Source organism: Anomaloglossus baeobatrachus, chromosome 3 (assembly GCF_048569485.1).
Source record: "Anomaloglossus baeobatrachus isolate aAnoBae1 chromosome 3, aAnoBae1.hap1, whole genome shotgun sequence".
In the NCBI taxonomy this organism is placed as follows: Eukaryota; Metazoa; Chordata; class Amphibia; order Anura; family Aromobatidae; genus Anomaloglossus; species Anomaloglossus baeobatrachus.
Genome location: NC_134355.1, coordinates 686,221,957 through 686,241,298, shown reverse-complemented (window position 1 = coordinate 686,241,298; position 19,342 = coordinate 686,221,957).

Sequence of the window (19,342 nt, the reverse complement as noted above, 5' to 3'; positions counted from 1 at the left end):
TTTTCCACTATATGTGAAGTTTTATATTATACTTCTGAAATGGACGGTTTTGTGCCAAGATCCATCCTCTATTGATTGCCTTCAGCCTCCTTCTTCCAGCGAGCACCGTCCAGATTCTCCTGTAAGAATTTCCCCTGTTTTGTTGAGCTGAATTACACTTTTTTCAAATCTTTAACCAGTATCAGTAAGGAGTAAGGACTAAGGAGTAAGGAGTATGGAGTAAAGATTTTACCATTTGCATTTTGAAAAACATTCTACTATTGAGTAAACAGATTCTTCTGTCTTGATAGGAAAACCTTTTATAATTCTTAAGTAAAGTATAGAAAAAGTCCAGGTCACCCATCCATCATGGAACTGTGCAACAGAAAGCAGCTGTGTAAACTGAGGATAAATAAAACGAGTGAGGATCCGGCACAGGTCTCCATAAAATCCGTTTTTATTTAGAAAACTATAAAAATAGGGCTTTCATTCTATAAAAACAGGAAAACACAATAATAGGAGGAAAATCCTTCACCCACAATCAAACATGTTTCGGATTTTCAAATCATTATTCATTGTATATCCCAATCCAAGTAACCTCAGCGTTTTATGTCATATCCTGTATATCACATGTCAAAAATCCACCAATCACAAAGAAGCTACAAACCGCAAATCCAGAAGTATCAATGACAAATATACACATCTACATATGAATAAACATTGTATACCTTCTCAATTAATTACATTCATTAAAAAAATATATGTACTGTATATTTATTTTTTATTTCCATTATAAAGTAATTCAATGTCATACCTTTTATTCAAACCTTGCGATATCCTACTTTGCAGCCGATAGATCCACCAGGATTCTCGCATTAATAAGATTATACCCAAATCTCCACAATGTACTGGTGATTTAACTTTCTCAATATCTTGAATTCTACACATGCTAGTATCTCCTCCATGTACGGCAGAGAAATGTCTGGTAGCTGCAGAGCACTTCATCGCCAATTTTTTAGCCGTGTCTGATAAATGCCTATGCATTCTGACCTTTGATGGCCCTGACGTGCAGCCCACATATTGGAGGCTGCACATCACACAAGTCATAAAATAAATCATACCCCGTGTGTTACAGTTCATGTAATTTTTAATTTAAAATCTCTCTCCTGTCGTAGTGGAGATAAAAAAAAATCCATTTTCATCGCATGGTCACAGCAGATTTACTGTGACCACACTTGTAAAAACTACAGTCTGAAGCCAGTTATCCATATTTGCTCTTTTCTCCATACAAAAATAGACTAGGAGACAATATTGTATGTAATATTGGTGACCTGGTGGCAACAATTATCACTGGGTCACACAGTATTTTTTATAATTCCCATCCTGATAAAGATTTGGCAAATACTTAGAAATTATTCCTTTTATTTTATCAAACTGTGGGCTAAACAGCGTAACAAATGTAACCTCCTTTTTATTAACTCCTTAACAACCGCGAGCGGTAAAGTTACGTCCTAGCAGTCATAGTGTTAGGCCGGAGTCACACTTGTGAGAGACTCGTGCAAGTCTTGCATCACATCACCCGACATGGCCTGCAGCTCTCCGGACAGGAGCATCTCAGCTGCATAGAAATACATGCAGCTGACCCGCTCCTGTCAGGAGAGTGTGTGGCCATGCGGGTGATGCAATGTGAGACTCGCGCGAGTCTCTCGCAAGTGTGACTGCAGCCTTAATCTTCCCCTGCTGCTGCCGGCAGCAGGTGAAGATCGTCGCACATCTCAACTGATTTGTACAGCTGACATGTGTGCCTGGTAGGTATAAGCGGAACTGCTATCTGCCCATGCCGTTTAACCCCTTAAACGGCGCTGTCAATATGTGACAGCACCATATTAATGGCGATAGTGGTAAATCGGTACTCACTGCCCAAAACCGGAAGTCACGTGACATGATCACGTGACTTCCGGTGGTTGTCATGGTAGCACAGGGTCTTGTGATGACTCCTGTAGCTCTCATGACTCAGTTATTGTTTCACCCAGCCGAGAGACAGGTGATTAGCATATCTGGTGTTCACAACTGTATAGCTGTGATCAGTAGATATGGAAAAGCGATCAGACAGCTGATCATTATAGCCCTCTAGGGAACCTAGTAAAATAAAAAAAAGTTTCAAAAACGTTTCAAAAAAATAAAAAAAACCTAAAAGTTCAAATCAACACCTTGTTCCCCATTGAAAATTAAAGAGTTAAGAAAATAAAAATATACAAACATTTGGTATCGCCACGTTCAGAAATGCCCAATCTATGAAAATATAAAATCAATTAAACTGATTGGTAAACGGTGTAGTGACAAAATAATGCCAAACGCCAATATTACGTTTTTTGGTCACCGCAAATTTTGCATTTGCGCAAAAATGGTACCTTTAACGTCAGCCCGAAATGCAAAAAATAAGCCATAACTAAGCCATGGATTCCAAAAAATGAAAATGCTACGAGTCGCGGAAAATGGCGCAAAACGTACGCTACTTGTTTTGGACAAATTTCTGATTTTTTTTAATTCCTTAGATAAAAGTAAACCTATACATTTTAGGTGTCTATGAACTCGTACTGACCTGAGGCATCCCACTGACATATTAGTTTTACCATATAATGAACACAGTGAATAAAATATCTCAAAAACAATAGTGATATCACACTTTTTTTGCAATTTTTCTGCATTTTGGAATTTTTTTTAATGTGTCAAAGAGGTCATCACAAGTTTGTACTCCCAGACTCTCCTGTGTCTCTGAGATTTGAAAGACCACAGCGTCATGGACATGAAATTGCTGGTATTCGAAGGAAATTTTAAATCCCAGAGAGACAGGAGACTTTCTGGAATACAAACTTATGATGACTAGTGATGAGTAGAGTTGAGCGCGGTTCGCGGTTCGAGGTTCTCCAGTTCGCGGCTCGAGTGATTTTGGGGGCTGTTCTAGATCGAACTAGAACTCGAGCTTTTTGCTAAAGCTCAATAGTTCTAGATACGTTCGAGAACGGTTCTAGTAGCAAAAAGCAGAGCTTTTTACAGCTACAGTGTGCAGGAGCCATCGCTGGCAGCCTGCCACAAGCTGGTAACCAAGATAAACATCGGGTATCCAACCAAAGCGCTTTGGTTAGTAACCCGATGTTTATCCTAGTTACGTGCAGGAAGCCCACACTTCCCCGCTCAGCTCGCTCCGCCCCCTCCTGCCCGCGGCATGTACACACGTACACACACACACACACACACACACACTCTGCACACATGGTCCCGCTCGGCTTACCTGCGGTGATGAAGTCCCGCCATCCCGACCTCAGCGCTGTCACTGTCCTCCATGGCCGCAGCTTGTCACATCACCTTCTCTCGCTTCCGACCCGAGACTGACTAGCGGTGACGTCACGGGCCTCTCGCGATACTTGGCTGTGAAGGCGGCGGTCATTGAACTCAGTGACAGGTGCTGTCAGTAGTGCTGGAGATCAGCGCAGGTAATGTACCTCGCTAACAGCAGCACTTGTCATGCCCTGCAGTGACCTGGGCTGACCCATTGATGTTAGCTCAGGTCACTGCATTGCTCTCCCAGCCAATGGGGAACATTCTGCTCTTCACCGACTGCGACAGTGTGGATCGTCATGGCAACCCCTTGGATTACACCAGACCTGGATTTGTTTTTCTTTCTAATAAATTGGTTAAAGAGGGAATGTTTTGGGGAGTGTTTTTTCAAATAAAAATGTGTTTGTCGTCTATTTTTTTTTATTACTGACTGAGTTGGTGATGTCGGGTATCTGATAGACGCCTGACCTCACCAACCCCAGGGCTTGATGCCAGGTGACATTACACATCTGGTATTAACCCCATATATTACCCCGTTTGCCACCGCACCAGGGCGCGGGATGAGCTGGGGCGAAGCACCAGTATTGGCGCATCTAATGGATACGCCACTTCTGGGGAGGCTGCGGCCTGCTATTTTTAGGCTGGGGAGAGTCCAATAACCATGGACCTCCCTAGTCTGAGTATATCAGACCCCAGCTGTCTGCTTTACCTTGGCTGGTGATCCAATTTTGGGGAGACCCCTACGTGTTTTATTTTTTAATTATTTATTTAATTTAAAATAACAGCGTGGGGTGCCCTCAGTTTTGGATTACCAGCCAAGGTGAGGTTGCCAGCTGTTGTCTGCAGGCTGCAGCCGTCTGCTTTACCCTAGCTGGCTACAAAACTAGGGGGAACCCTACGTCATTTTTTTTTTTCATTTTTTTGGCTAAATACAAAGCTAAGCACCCCTTAGTGCCACACCAAAGGGTGCAAAATTACAAAATGCAGGAGAGTGGGACATTATGTGTCTTTCTGCCATTATAATGACAGAAAAGACTGATATGAAGTGCACAAGCACAAGAAAATCACCAGAGCGCTCTACGCTGTGAAAAGCAGTAGAACATGGCACTGGAGTGAACATATGACCGCCTCATGTAGGATGAAGCTATGGATCCTGGGTAAATTTATGCATTTACCCTCCTTCAGTTTTTTTGCAGTACACAAAAAAACGGAAGGCACACGGATGAGAAACAGATGACATACGGACCGTCTACGGAACGGAAACGGATGCCACACGGATGCACCCGTGAAAAAAAACGGACTGTTTTTTTGCAGACCGCAAAAATGGATCGGTCGTGTTAATGTAGCCTTATTCTGATCTGCCGTTTATAAACAGCAGGCAGAAATAAGTGAATAGCGCCCCCCAGCGTCAGAAAATCTCCGGGGTTTCAGGGCTAGCTGAGACCCTGGAGATCATGATTCAGGACGGTTTTTCCGGTCCCCGCTCACGTGATTACAGGTATACACAGTACACCGATGATCACGTTACAGTAAATGACAGCGCCGGTAAAAAATTATTTATCTCCCATCTGGCATGAACAAACACTTCTTCTCCACTTCTTCTCCACTTCTCCACTTCTCCACTTCATCTCCACTTTTTCTCCACTTTTTCTCCACCTTTTCTCCACCTTTTCTCCACTTTTTCTCCACTTTTTCTCCACTTCTCCACTTTTTTTCCACCTTTTCTCCACTTTTTCTCCACCTTTTCTCCATTTTTTCTCCACTTTTTCTCCACTTTTTCTCCACTTTTTCTCCACTTTTTCTCCGTTCTTTTTCTATGGTCGGTCTACCCATTAGCTCTGCCATGCATAGTGTAGCTCTACACCTACTGCACATGTTACTTTATGATTGACATCTCTTTCGTACCAGAGCTGTCTAAGCCTACTCTGACCCCATATTTGTCATTACTATATTGTCCTTGTACTGTATTATGACATTTGTATCATGTGTTTCATTTCTTGCTGTGTTGCAATTTTTTTGCTGCATCCCAATTGTACCTCTACATTGTTCGAGTTTATGTTATTGTTCTCTCACTCTTATGTGATACTGATTATTGTCATTTTTCATGATTACATGCAGTTAAGTCCAATCTGACGAAGGCTCAGGCCGAAACGTCATTTGTAACTTGTTTTGGACAAAAACATATATGCTTATGAAAAAAATGTTTTCTTAATACGGACCAATAAAGAGTGATTTTGCATTACTATCCGTTGTGACTTACTGACTTAGTCTGGGAGATATAGAGTGCCGAGGTTACTCACTAATTTTATCTATTATTACCTCTGAGCACCTATATACCAGTGAGCAGAGCTTCCTCTACAGTAGTTCTCCTGATTAGGCATGCCCTTACCTCATGAGCAGGGCATTGCAGCTTTGGTAGCAACCATTACGACATGGACTCTGCTGCTGTGGACCCGGGGAGAGTGAGTGCAGATTCATTGCACCCACACTCCTCACATGAAGGGTCCGCACTCCTAGAAAATGGGGGATACGTTCCCTGAGTGTCTCCTCCCCATATTCTAGACGGTCCAGAGTCGTCGTTGGACCCCTTTATTTTTTTTCTTAGAATAAATTGGTGAAAGAGGAAATGTTTTGGGGACTGTTTTTTCAAATAAATTTCTTTTGTCGATTTTATTTTTTTTGTTAGTACTGACAGTTTATGATGCTGGGTATCTAATAGACGCCATGACATCACAAACTGCTGGGCTTGATCTCAGGTGACTTTACAGCTAGTATCAACCCGATTTATTACCCCGTTTGCCACTGCACCAGGGCACGGGATGAGCTGGGGTGAAGCGCCAGGATTGGCGCATCTAGTGGATGCGCCACGTCTGGGGTGCCTGCGGCCTGCTATTTTTAGGCTGTGAAGGCCCAATAACTATGGACCTTCCCACCCTGAGAATACCAGACCACAGCTGTCCGCTTTACCTTGGCTGGTGATCCAATTTGGGGGGGACCCTACTTTTATTGTGTAATTAGTAATATTTATAAAATAATTATAAAAAAGAGCCTGGGGGACCTCCACATTGGATCCCCAACCACGGTAAAGCTGCCAGCTGTGGTTTTCAGGCTACAGCCGTCTGCTTTACCCTAGCTGGCTGTCAAAAATGGGGGGACCCAACGTCATTTTTTTTTTAACTATTTTTTAAATAGAAAAAATTAATGGGCTTCCCTGTATTTTGATTGCCAACCAAGGTAACGGCAGGCAGATGGGGTGGCAACCCATAGCTGTCTGCTTTATCTGCGCTGAGAATCAAAAATACCGCGGAGCGCTACCTCATTTTTTTAAAGATTTATTTTTACAGCACTGTGATGTCCAGCAATCAAAATACAGGGAAGCCCATTTTGTTTTCAGTTATTTAAATAAATAATTTAAAAAAATATATATGGGCTCCCGCTGCATTTTTTGTATTGCTAGCTAAGGGTAATCCAAGCAGCTACTGGCTGCTAACCCCCACTGCTTGGTGTTACCTTCACTGGCAATGGAAAATCCAGGGAAGCATTTTTAATTTTTTTTGCAAAAAAACTACAAAAAAAGGATGTGAGCTTTCCCATATTTGTGTATGCTAGCCAGGTATAGCAGGCAGGTGCTGGAAGAGTTGGATACAGCGCCAGAAGATGGTGCTTCTATGAAAGTGCCATTTTCTGAGGCGGCTGCAAACTGCAATTCGCAGCAGTGGGGCCCAGAAAGCTCAGGCCAACCTGTGCTGCGGATTGCAATCCCCAGCTGCCTAGTTGTACCTGGCTGGACACAAAAATGGGGCGAAGCCTACGTCATTTGTTTTCTAATTATTTCATGAAATTCATGAAATAATAAAAAAAGGGTTTCACTTTATTTTTGGTTCCCAGCTGGGTACAAATAGGCAACTGGGAGTTGGGGGCAGCCGTACCTGCCTGCTGTACCTGGCTAGCATACAAAAATATGGCGAAGCCCACATAATTTTTTCAGGGTGCAAAAAACTTCTGCATACAGTCCTGGATGGAGTGTGCTGAGCCTTGTAGTTCTGCAGCTGCTGTCTGTCTGTATGGAGAAGAGCAGACAGCAGCTGCAGAACTACAAGGCTCAGAATACTACATCCAGGACTGTATGCAGAAGTTTTTTGCCCACCAAAAAAATGACGTGGGCTTCGCCATATTTTTGTATGCTAGCCAGGTACAGCAGGCAGCCACAGGCTGCCTCCAACCCCCAGTTGCCTATTTGTACCCGGCTGGGAACCAAAAATATAGGGAAGCCCATTTTTTTTAATTATTTCACTTATTTCATGAAATAATTAAAAAACAAATGACGTGGGCTTCGCCCCATTTTTGTGTCCAGCCAGGTACAACTAGGCAGCTGGGGATTGGAATCCGCAGCACAGGTTAGCCCGAAGTTTCTGGGCGCCTCTGCTGCGAATTTCAGTCCGCAGCCGCCCCAGAAAATGGCGCTCTCATAGAAGCGCCATCATCTGGCGCTGTATCCAACTCTTCCAACAGCCCTGGAGCCGGGTGGCTTGTTGGGTAATCATGAGTTAATACTGGCTTTGTTTTACTAGCCAGTATTATGCCAGAGATTCTTAATGTCAGGCACGTTTGACCCGGCCATTAAGAATCTCCAATAAAGGGTTAAAAAAAGACACCACACAGAGAAAAAAATACTTTAATAGAAATAAATACACAGACACATTAGAGACTCCATCTTTATTACCTCCTGTCAGCCCAATAAATCCCCAATAAACCAGCGCTGATAAGAGGTTTTTTTATTAATATTTTATACTTTTTATTGCTATCCTTGTTTTAGACACAAATTTATTCAAAACAATTCACACAATAGAACAAGGAAAAAGAAAGAAGAATAAACCACATATGATAGAAATAAAAATAAAAGTAAAAATAAAGAATAAGTAATTGATAGTGCAGCAAACAGATACCAGGTGTCTGGTTGCAGTACCCCGGCCAGTAGTAGAGCAATTATTAAATCTAGTATAGTATATTAAGTGATGCTTCAAGGCATATGATATTTAATGTCAATTGAAACTATCACTGCAATATGATTTTTCAGATACCTGGAGAGTTTTTTTCAATCCATAAGCAAAAAGGTTTTTAATAGAGGCTTAAATTATAAGCAGCAATTTCAGCGTTCCTAGTGCCTTTAAATGAATTTGAAGAAACTGCACTTCAGGATTGTAGTGAGGATTGTAGTGAGGATGAGGTGCCCCAGCCCATTACTTGATGAGCTGGGGCACCTCATCCTCACTACAATCCTCACTACAATCGGGAAGCAGCGTGCAGCCTTCACTCCGTGAGAGATCAGTGCTGCTGGCTGTCAGCGGTAACAGCGGTAACGCTGACAGACGCGTTACCATAGCAACGGTGCTCTCGGAGCTGCGGTTAGCGGTGACGTCACCGCTAACTGCGTTGCTATGGCAACGGTGATCTCCGTTAATGACCTGCTGTGTCAGCCGGTCCCTAACGGAACAGGGAGTCGACCGTGTGCTAGAGCATGTCGCCGGTACACGGCGATACACAAATGTGCACCGTGTACCGGAGAGATGCACTCGCAGGTCCTACATGACGCGTCATAGTCATGTGACCAGTCTGTAGCCAATGAGATAATAGCCACGTGACTGGTCACATGGCTATTTTGACGTCACGATAGGTCCTGCATCTCTGCTGGCAGTGCCGGTCACCGGGAGGATTCAGCGAACATCTGATGAAATAGTGGCAGGAGACAGAGTGCAGGAGGGATCGCGGGGACCGGTAAGTGTTATGGCAATGTTTATTAACTGTATGTGTACATTTATAATGCATTTTTATGTGTTTGTGATTGCCTCCCATTATAGCCTATTGGTTCGAGTTCGGTTCGTCGAGCGTTCGACGAACCGAACTCGAACGGGAGCTCCGTTCGGCGAACCGACCTCGAGCCGAACCGTGACCGGTTTGCTCATCTCTAGTGATGAGCGAGTACCAAAAAGCTCGGGTGCTCGAGGCTCGGGCCGAGCATCCCAAGATACTCGTGTACTCGGCCCGAGCACCGAGCCCAATGTTATCCTATGGGAGACCCGAGTATTTTTATGAAATGACCCCCCGGCAGCATGTAGAAACCCTAAAAACGTCACAAAAGTCTCAGAAGAGTGCGCAAATGACATGGCAACAGCATGGGGAAGACCTCTTGAAGCATTTATCACTCAAAAGTCACAGCTGTGAACAATTTTGTCCGAGTTTTACACCATTTTTATGGACTCACCAGAAAACCTTCCAAAATGACACCAAAATGAATTTTCATGGCGGAAATGTTAAGGGCACATACCCAATAGTGAGATAGAGCTGGTGTATGTTACTTTTTGAAATTACATGAAAGATTTTACGTGAAAACATTGTGTGGCACTCCGATGTCCAAAACGCACGTTTTGTGCTTTTTACTAGCGATGTTGGTCATTTTTTTTTTTTTCATTCTATCCCCTCAGTCCGTCGGTCAGTCTCGCTCTGTCTGTCTGTTGGTCTCTCTCTGTCTTGTCTGTCCCCCTCTCACAGTCTGTCGGTCGGTCTCTCCCATCTCTCATACTTACCGTTCCCCGATCACTGCCGCGGCGCTGCACAGTTGTTTACTAAACTCCGGCGGCTTTTCCTCTTTTGAAAAAGCCGGCCGCTCATTAATCAATCTCATATTCCCTGCTTTCCTGCTTTTCGGCACCTATGATTGGTTGCAGTGAGACACACCCCCACGCTGAGTGACAGGTGTCTCACTGCACCCAATCACAGCAGCCAGTGGGTGTGTGTATTAGAGATGAGCAAACCAGCCGTGGTTCGGCTCGAGTTCGGTTCGTCAAACGGAGGTCTCGTTCGAGCTCAGTTCGGCGAACCGAACTCGAACCAATAGGATATAATGGGAGGCAATCACAAACACATAAAAATGCATAATAAATGTACACATACAGTTAATAAACATTGCCATAACACTTACCGGTCCCCGCGATCCCTCCTGCACTCTGTCTCCTGCCGCTATTCAATCCGATGATCGCTGAATCCTCCCGGTAACCAGCACTGCCAGCAGTGATGCAGGACCTATCGTGATGTCAAAATAGCCATGTGACCAGTCACGTGGCTATTATCTCATTGGCTACAAACTGGTCACATGACTATGACGCGTCATGTAGGACCTGTCATTGCACTTTCCGGTACACGGTGCACATTTGTGTATCGCCGTGTACCGGCGACATGCTCTAGCACACGGTCGACTCCCCGTTCCGTTAGGGACCGGCTGACACAGCCGGTCATTAACGGAGATCACCGTTGCCATAGCAACGCAGTTAGCGGTGACGTCACCGCTAACCGCGGCTCCGGGAATCACATGATCGGAGCCCTGTTGCTATGGTAACGCGTCTGTCAGCGTTACCGCTGTTACCGCTAACAGCCAGCAGCACTGATCTCTCATGGAGTGAAGGCTGCACGCTGCTTCTTCTGAATGAGAAAGACAGAAAACCATGGATCGTGGAGGGCTGACAGGGGGTAATAAAGATGGAGTCTCTAATGTGTCTGTGTATTTATTTCTATTAAAGTATTTTTTCTCTGTGTAGTGTTTTTTTTTTAACCCTTTATTGGAGATTCTTAATGGCCGGGTCAAACGTGCCTGACATTAAGAATCTCTGGCTTAATACTGGCTAGTAAAACAAAGTCAGTATTAACTCATGAATACCCAACAAGCCACCCGGCTCCAGGGCTGTTGGAAGAGTTGGATACAGCGCCAGATGATGGCGCTTTTATGAGAGCGCCATATTCTGGGGCGGCTGCGGACTGCAATTTGCAGCAGAGGCGCCCAGAAACCTCGGGCTAACCTGTGCTGTGGATTCCAATCCTCAGCTGCTTAGTTGTACCTGGCTGGACACAAAAATGGGGCGAAGCCCACGTCATTTGTTTTTTAATTATTTCATGAAATAAGTGAAATAATTAAAAAAAACGGGCTTCCCTATATTTTTGGTTCCCAGCCGGGTACAAATAGGCAACTGGGGGTTGGAGGCAGCCCGTGGCTGCCTGCTGTACCTGGCTAGCATACAAAAATATGGCGAAGCCCACATCATTTTTTTGGTGGGCAAAAAACTTCTGCATACAGTCCTGGATGGAGTATGCTGAGCCTTGTAGTTCTGCAGTTGCTGTCTGCTCTTCTCCATACAGACAGACAGCAGCTGCAGAACTACAAGGCTCAGCATACTCCATCCAGGACTGTATGCAGAAGTTTTTTGCCCCCTGAAAAAATAATGTGGGCTCAGTTGATACTAGCTGTAAAGTCACCTGAGATCAATCCCAGCAGTTTGTGATGTCATGGCGTCTATTAGATACCCAACATCATAAACTGTCAGTACTAACAAAAAAAAAAATCGACAAAAGAAATTTATTTGAAAAAACAGTCCCCAAAACATTTCCTCTTTCACCAATTTATTGTAAGAAAAAAAATAAAGGGGTCCCACGACGACTCTGGACCATCTAGAATATAGGGGGGAGACACTCAGGGAACGTATCCCCCATTTTCTAGGAGTGCGGACCCTTCATGTGAGGAGTGTGGGTGCAATGAATCTGCACTCACTCTCCCCGGGTCCACAGCAGCAGAGTCCATGTCGTAATGGTTGCTACCAAAGCTGCAATGCCCTGTTCATGAGGTAAGGGCATGCCTAATCAGGAGAACTATTCTACATTTCCAAATATTGGTATTTGCTGATATTATTGCTATTCCACCTACTATATATTGGCGATACGATCTTGGAGATGGAATACCCCTTTAAGTCCAGTTATCCAGCTGAATGAATACTTAACAACAGAGCTCGCTATTTAGATGTGTTTTCTTGTGGCGTATAACGGACTCTCATGTTTGGTAGTCATTAAGCAGGGAAACTATAAAAGCAAATCCCTCCATTTGGAAATGTAGTATATAGCTCTCCTGATCAATTATGTTCCTTACCTCATGAGCAGGGCATTGCAGTAATAATAATAATTTATTCATTTATATAGCGTTATTAATTCCAAAGCGCTGTATGTCTTTGGAGTGTGGGAAGAAACCGGAGTACCCGGAGGAAACCCACGCAAACACAGGGAGAACATACAAACTCCTTGCAGATGGTGCCCATGGTGAGAATTGAACCCAGGACCTTTGCGCTGCAAGACTGCAGTGCTAACCACTGAGCCACCATGCCGCCCATTTAGCTTATAGATGCATAACCACCACTCACTGTGTCTGAATCACTGTGTCTGAACACAGGAAGCTGAGCTGACAGTCGCTCTGTGCATGCGGCAGCCTCTATTGTGAAGGAGAGGGCCGTGGGGGGATCAACGCTGCACAGGTATCGTTGGAAACCGGGGAACACCGGTGGAGTTATAGGGGGTGACCTGGCAGGGCCTGGGGAGGAGTTTGGTACATGGCACATGCGACAGAAATCAGAGGAGTAGGGTGAATGCGGCCGGCGCGCTGCTGTGCACGCGGCCATCTTGGATTTCTGGGAGGGCATCAGGGGGGGCACTTTGGCGACACCGGGGGACCGGAGGGGACCGGGTAGGAGAATTATCATGTTTCTTCATGCCAGATGGGAGATAAATAATTTTTTACCGGCGCTGTCATTTACTGTAACGTGATCATCGGTGTACGGTGTATACCTGTGATCACGTGAGCGGGGACCGGAAAAACCGTCCTGAATCATGATCTCCAGGGTCTCAGCTAGCCCTGAAACCCCGGAGATTTTCTGACGCTGGGGGGCGCTATTCACTTATTTCTGCCTGCTGTTTATAAACAGCAGACCAGAATAAGGCTACATTAACATGACCGATCCATTTTTGTGGTCTGCAAAAAACAGTCCGTTTTTTTCACGGGTGCATCCGTGTGGCATCCGTTTCCGTTCCGTAGACGGTCCGTATGTGATCTGTTTGTCATCCGTGTGCCTTCCGTTTTTTTTGTGTACTGCAAAAAATCTGAAGGAGGGAAAATACATAACTTTACCCAGGATCCATAGCTTCATCCTACATGAGGCGGTCACATGTTCACTCCAGTGCCATTTTCTACTGCTTTTCACAGCGTAGAGTGCTCTGGTGATTTTATTTGCTTGTGCACTTCATATCAGTCTTTTCTGTCATTATAATGGCAGAAAGACACATAATGTCCCACTCTCCTACATTTTGTAATTTTGCACCCTTTGGTGCCTTTCATGTGGCACTAAGGGGTGCTTAGCTTTGTATTTACCAAAAAAATGGAAAAAAAAATGACGTAGGGTTCCCCCTATTTTTGTAGCCAGCTAGGGTAAAGCAGGCGGCTGCAGCCTGCAGACCACAGCTGGCAGCCTCACCTTGGCTGGTAATCCAAAACTGAGGGCACCCCACGCTGTTATTTTAAATTAAATAAATAATTAAAAAAAAAAAACACGTAGGGGTCACCCCAAATTTGGATCACCAGCCAACTTAAAGCAGACAGCTGGGGTCTGATATTCTCAGACTAGGGAGGTACATGGTTATTGGACTCTCCCCAGCCTAAAAATGGCAGGCCGCAGCCGCCCAGAAGTGGCGCATCGATTAGATGCGCCAATCCAGGTGCTTCGCCCCAGCTCATCCCGTGCCCTGGTGCGGTGGCAAACGGGGTAATATATGGGGTTAATACCAGATGTGTAATGTCACCTGGCATCAAGCCCTGGGGTTGGTGAGGTCAGGCGTCTATCAGATACCCGACATCACCAACCCAGTCAGTAATAAAAAAAAATAGACGACAAACACATTGTTATTTGAAAAAACACTCCCCAATACATTCCCTCTTTAACCAATTTATTAGAAAGAAAAACAAATCCAGGTCTGCTGTAATCCAAGGGGTTGCCATGACGATCCACACTGTCCCAGTCAATGAAGAGCAGGATGTTCCCCATTGGCTGGGAGAGCAATGCAGTGACCTGAGCTAACATCAATGGGTCAGCCCAGGTCACTGCAGGGCATGACAAGTGCTGCTGTCAGCGAGGTACATTACCTGCGCTGATCTCCTGCACACTGACTTCAATCATCTTCACAGCCAAGTATCGCGAGCGGCCCGTGACGTCACCGCTAGTCAGTCTCGGGTCGGAAGCGAGAGAAGGTGATGTGACAAGCGGCAGCCATGGAGGACAGTGACAGCGCTGAGGTCGGGACTTCATCACCGCAGGTAAGCCGAGCGGGACCATGTGTGCATAGTGCCAGGTGGGTGTAGCCTAGCGGGGTAATGTGTGCAGAGTGACAGGTGGGCGGAGCCTAGCGGGACAATGTGTGCAGAGTGCCAGGTGGGCGGAGCCTAGCGGGGTAATGTGTGCAGAGTGCCAGGTGGGCGGAGCCTAGCGGGACCATGTGTGCAGAGTGACAGGTGGGCGGAGCCTAGTGGGGTAATGTGTGCAGAGTGTCAGGTGGGTGGAGCCTAGCGGGACGATGTGTGCAGAGTGCCAGGTGGGCGTAGCCTAATGGGGTAATGTGTGCAGATTGACAGGTGGGCGGAGCCTAGCGGGACCATGTGTGCAGAGTGCCAGGTGGGCGGAGCCTAGTGGGGTAATGTGTGCAGAGTGACAGGTGGGCGGAGCCTAGCGGGACCATGTGTGCAGAGTGACAGGTGGGCGGAGCCTAGTGGGTTAATGTGTGCAGAGTGCCAGGTGGGCGAAGCCTAGCGGGACCATGTGTGCAGAGTGACAGGTGGGCGGAGCCTAGCGGGACCATGTGTGCAGAGTGCCAGGTGGGCGGAGCCATGTGTGCTGGCGGCGGAGTGCAAAGTGGGTGGAGCCTAGCGGGGTCATGTGGCGCTGAGGACGTCAGTGTTTTGGACTGCTTGGCTGGGGACAGGTGAGTGTGTGTGTGTGTGTGTGTGTGTGTACATGCCGCGTGCAGAAGGGGGCGGAGTGAGCTGAGCGGGGAAGTGTGGGCTTCCTGCACGTAACTAGGATAAACATCAGGTTACTAACCAAAGCGCTTTGCTTGGATACCCGATGTTTATGTTTGTTACCAGCTTCTGGCAGGCTGCCAGTGATGGCTGCTGCACACTGTAGCTGTAAAAAGCCCTGCTTTTTGCTGCTAGAATCGTTCTCGAACGTAACTAGAACTATCGAGCTTTAGCAAAAAGCTCGAGTTCTAGTTCGATCTAGAACACCCCCCAAAATCACTCGAACCGCGAACTGAAGAACCGCGAACCGCACTTAACTCTAGTGTGTATACTGTGCAGTGAAATAAATAATTAAATAATTAAAAAAAACGACGTGCGGTCCCCCCAATTTTAATACCAGCCAGGTAAAGCCATACGGCTGAAGGCTAGTATTCTCAGGATGGGGAGCCCCACGTTATGGGGAGCCCCCCAGCCTAACAATATCAGTCAGCAGCCGCCCAGAATTGCCGCATACATTATATGCGACAGTTCTGGGACTGTACTCGGCTCTTCCCGATTTGCCCTGGTGCGTTGGCAAATCGAGGTAATAAGGAGTTAATGGCAGCCCATAGCTGCCACTAAATGCTAGATTAATCATGTCAGGCGTCTGCCCGAGATACCTTCCATGATTAATCTGTAGGTTACAGTAAATAAACACACACACCTGAAAAAATCATTTATTAGAAATAAAAAACACAAACCAATTCCCTCGTAACCAATTTAATAAGCCCCAAAAAGCCCTCGATGTCCGGCGTAATCCAGGATGGTCCAACGTCGCTTCCAGCTCTGCTGCATGAAGGTGACCGCCGCTCCTGACACCTCCACACAGCAACTGAGGTGAGTAGCGCGATCAGCTGAGCTGTCACTGAGGTCACTCGCGGCCACCGGGTAACCTCAGTGACAGCTCATGCTGCAAAACATCGGAATCCGTTTTGATTTTTTTTACAGTTTTACCGGCGGTAGACTATTGTGAACGATTAGCTGATCGCTCCCAGAAGCCGGCCGCCGGGTGATCAGCTGATCGCTCCCTGCAGCCGGCCGCCGGGTGATCAGCTGATCGCTCACAGTAGCCGGCCGCCGGGTGATCAGCTGATCACTCCCTACAGCCGGCCGATCAGCTGATCGCTCCCTGCAGCCGGGTGATCAGCTGATCGCTCACAGCACCGGGTGATCAGCTGATCGCTCCCAGCATGGGGGTAAACTGATCACTCCCAGCACCGGGTGATCAGCTGATCGCTCGCAGCGCCGGGTGATCAGCTGATCGCTCCCAGCACGGGGGGGTAAACTGATCACTCCCAGCGCCGGGTGATCAGCTGATCGCTCCCAGAGCCAGATGATCAGCTTATCGCTTTCAGTGCCGGGTGATCAGCTGATCTCTAGGCTGCCGAGAATCTGTGCGGGGGGAGGAGTGTGGAATGGGTGGGGCCAAGCGGGGCCATAGTGCTGAGGACAGGTGAGAGTGTGTGTGTGTGTATATATATATATATATACATGCGGAGTGGAGTGCGGGAGGGGGCGGAGCTGAGCGGGAAAGTGTCGGGCTCTCTGCACACGTGGCTAGGGTAAATATCGGGTAAAGCACTTTCCTTGGTTACCCGATATTTATCTTGGTTACGGGTCCAGGGAGCCAGAGAGAGCATGCGCAGTGAAATCCTAAGGATTCTGCTGCTCAAAAAAACGTTACATGCTGCGTTCCTCCCGCTGGGCGGAAGCAACGGAGCGTCGCCCAGTGGAAGCAACGCAGGTCCTTTTGGCACAATCCGTCATCCATACAAGTCTATGGGAAACAGCGGAATCCGCTGTTTTCCAAAAGGGCGGATTGTGATGGAAGGAAAACAACGCAAGTGTGACATTTCACTGCACAGTATACACACGCCCACCGGCTGCTGTGATTGGGTGCAGTGAGACACCTGTCACTCAGCATGGGGGCGTGTCTCACTGCAACCAATCATAGGCGCCTGTGGGCGGGGAATGCAGGGAATACGAGATGGCTGTGTGCAGAGCACAGCGCGCCCGCCGGTATAAAGGCTCGGTCACGTTGTGTAGGCCGGCCGATCACTGCAATTCCACAACTAACAGGGCTGTGGCATTGCAGTGGTCTGCCAGCCAATCCCTGCATGAGGGCTGGCTCTCAAAAGAGTGCCAACATGCAGGGATAAAGACCACGAGTACAGCACGAGTATCGCGAAATTACTCAGTACCCGCCGAGTAGCCCGAGTACAGTGATACTCGTGCGAGTAGTGACAAGCATACTCGCTCATCACTAATGATGACCTTTGACACATTCAGAGCAGAAATGAATGTGTGACGTGGATTTTTGTCTTTTTACATCAATAAAGAAATGTGCTCCTCAGAGCACCTGAGGGCATCACAACTCTGTATCAGACCTCAAAGAGAGGACAATAAAACTTTCACACTTCTTATCTATGAACTTCTCCAATCTTTACTGCCACAACTGTTTGTCCCCTTGCCATACTGATAGTTCTGCTTCACATAACTTGTCTTATTTACTGCTCCATTCTATGTCCTGTTGTGTATAAATATGTGACTCTTCAGATTTTGTGTTATACTGAGCCTGATGAAGAGACCTGAGTAGTCTCGAAAGCTTGCTATTATTACCATCTTTTCAGTTAGCCATTAAAAGGCTCAGTTCTTTTGAACATTTTTTTTATCTGCAGCTACCAGACATTTCTCTGTCGCACATGGAGAAGATACTAGCATGTGTAAAATTCAAGGTATTGAGAAAGGTAAATTACCAGTACAAGGTGGAGATTTGGGAAGAATCTTATTAAACTGAGGATCAGGTGGATCTATTGGCTACAAAGTAGGATACTGATAGCTTTAGCAATAAATATCAGGAGTAAGGGCAAAATAAAGAGGTGTGAAAAAAGGAGGATAGGGAACAAGATAGCACAGTTTGCATTAAGCTGGGTTTACACACTGCAACATCGCTAGTGATATCGCTGTAACGTCACCGGTTTTGTGACGCAATAGCGACCTCCCAAAGTCTCTGTTGAGTCGCTGGTGAGCTGTCAAACAGGCAAACCTGGCCAACGACGCAACAGCGATCCGGACCTGCAGAACGACCTAGCTAGTCATTGGGGACTTTGAAAAGCAGCTCTTTGAAAGGAAGTCGCTAACAAAGTCGCTGCAAAGTCCCTTTACACACTGAAACTTGCTAGCGATGCATGCTGCACAGCGGGAAACAAAGGACCAAAGAATGGTCCTGAACGATTTGTATCGATCAGCAACTTCACAGCAGGGGCTGGGTCGCTGATGTGTTTCACACACTGCAACATCGCAAACGACATCGCTATTGCGTCACAAAACCGGTGACGTTACAGTGATGTCGTTTGCGATGTTGCAGTGTGTAAACCCAGCTTTAGACTGGTTAATGTAAAGTGACATAACTAGAGTCCGAAGGATTCTGGTGCAAAGTTTGGTCATGAGCCCCAAGTTACATGTTGGTCAGATGTATGGACTCTTGTAGCATTTTAAACCCTATAAAGACATACAGTTAGGTCCAGAAATATTTGGACAGTGACACAATTTTCGCGAGTTGGGCTCTGCATGCCACCACATTGGATTTGAAATGAAATCTCGACAACAGAATTCAAGTGCAGATTGTAACGTTTAATTTGAAGGTTTGAACAAAAATATCTGATAGAAATTGTAGGAATTGTACACATTTCTTGACAAACACTCCACATTTTAGGAGGTCAAAAGTAATTGGACAAATAAACCAAACCCAAACAAAATATTTTTATTTTCAATATTTTGTTGCGAATCCTTTGGAGGCAATCACTGCCTTAAGTCTGGAACCCATGGACATCACCAAACGCTGGGTTTCCTCCTTCTTAATGCTTTGCCAGGCCTTTACAGCCACAGCCTTCAGGTCTTGCTTGTTTGTGGGTCTTTCCGTCTTAAGTCTGGATTTAAGCAAGTGAAATGCATGCTCAATTGGGTTAAGATCTGGTGATTGACTTGGCCATTGCAGAATGTTCCACTTTTTTTGCACTCATGAACTCCTGGGCAGCTTTGGCTGTATGCTTGGGGTCATTGTCCATCTGTACTATGAAGCGCCGTCCGATCAACTTTGCGGCATTTGGC